The following is a 1,806-nucleotide window of genomic DNA, read 5'->3' as shown; positions in this document are numbered from 1 at the left end:
AGCCTAAGTCATACTGTTGGTGTTGTTTAGCCAGTAGTTTTTCTGCCATCTCTTAGATTTCATTTGCTGGTTCTGGAACCAGGTCTTAACCTGTTTATAGATGAAGTTCATGATGTTGGAAAGTTCTTGCATCTGTTGGAGGCTGAGGTATTTCTGTCTTTGAAATCTATCATTGACTATACACAACTGGGTGGTGGAGAATATGGTTTTGGTCTTCTGTTTCTTGACCTGGACCTTACCTTCCTTTTTCACTACACTCTTCTCTACAAAAGTGGATTCTTTTACTTTGGGACTAGTGGAAGAGTCAGGGCTGTCCTCCTGAGTCAGCAGATCCATAGAAGTAGGAAGAGGAGAGGTAGTCTCTGTGAGGGGCACCTCTGTAGAAGACATTTGCAAAGATGGATAATTTTGTTCATGCCCACAAGCCGCAGGCATTGGAGAAGAGACACTAGAATCATGCTTCAGGGCAAGGTGGGCTTTGGGGACACACAGGATCCATCCTCATATTATTAAGAAGGGAAAAATTGGCTTGGTGCCTGTAGCTCAGCAGCTAGGGCGCCAGCCACATACACCAGAGCTGGCAGGTTCGAATCCAGCCTGAGCCTGCCTAACAATAATGACAACTATAACCAAAAAATAACCTGGTGTTTTGGTAGGTCCCAGCTACTCGGAAGGCTGACACAAGATAATTGCTTAAGCCTAAGAGTTTGAGGTTGCTGTGAGCTATGATGCTTATGGCACTCTACCCAGGGTGACAGCTTGAGAGTCTGTCTTAAATTAAAAAAGGGTGGGGGGGAGGAATTAAAGAGCTGAACTGTTTAAAAAAAATAAGGCTAAGACTTAAATACCTAAATAGAATCTACAGAAAAAGCTCCAAAAGCCAGGAAGAAGAGAGTCCCCTCCATAACAATAGGAGGCAACCAGGTCAATCCAGCAAGATGATAGCTATGTGCATTTGATATCTGATTAGAAACTGTCAAATTGCTTCCCCAAAAGGTCATCATTATGTCAGAGGAACAATGGAACAATGTCTAACCACCCCTACACTCCTACTAAAATTGTATCTTTTAACATTTTGTAATCATAAGTGAAGAATCATAATATTTTTTGCTTTAACTTGCATTTATCTTCTTACCATTGAGATAGTTTTCATGGTTATTTTCGTTATTTTTCATCTGCCAGTGTTTGTTGATAGGCTTTGTTCATTTTTATATTGCTTTATGTTATTTTTTATTGATTCACAAGTGTTCTTTATGTGGTGTATGTATTGGGTTATATGCATCACAAATATTTTCCTTCAACTTGGGAAAGTGAATGTGTTTTGTTTTGTTTTTCTTTATAACCTTCAAGGACAAGAAACCAGTATCTCTGAGAAGTTTGTTTTAATAGAATTGAACACTTAATTTTTCTCCCCACAGTAATCAAAGTGAACATTTTATCATTATTACTCTTGGTGTATCAAACTGAATTCCAGAAATGTAAGAAAGTCTGACTTGGAAATATTACATAGAAAAAAGTTGGATTAACAAACACATTGCATTTTTTTATTTTTTACTGATAAGTACACATTGACATATACTTATCTGATAGCAGCACTGCTGGTTTTGAATTTTTTTTTCTTCCAGAGGGAATGCAGAATGGCAGTATTATCTTTGGAACAACTTAAGAAGATAGTAACAAATAACAGAAGAATAACTTCTACACTTATATTTTTCAAGGGCAATAAAGAGACAAGTATATAATTATGAAAAAATGTGCCTCAAATATGCTTTTGAAAAATTCTCAAGGATTACTGTTTTGTTTTTC

At 37.1% G+C, this 1,806-nt stretch overlaps 1 pseudogene; it reads right to left on the bottom strand.

The window, feature by feature from the left end:
* Positions 1-3: 3 nt before the first annotated feature.
* LOC100960403 lies at positions 4-505 on the bottom strand (annotated as a pseudogene).
* Positions 506-1,806: the final 1,301 nt, after the last annotated feature.

Source organism: Otolemur garnettii, unplaced genomic scaffold (assembly GCF_000181295.1).
Source record: "Otolemur garnettii isolate 467f Iridium unplaced genomic scaffold, OtoGar3 scaffold00121, whole genome shotgun sequence".
Classification (NCBI taxonomy): domain Eukaryota; kingdom Metazoa; phylum Chordata; class Mammalia; order Primates; family Galagidae; genus Otolemur; species Otolemur garnettii.
The sequence above is the reverse complement of the archived record's forward strand: the minus strand, read 5'-3'. Positions and strand labels throughout refer to the sequence as shown.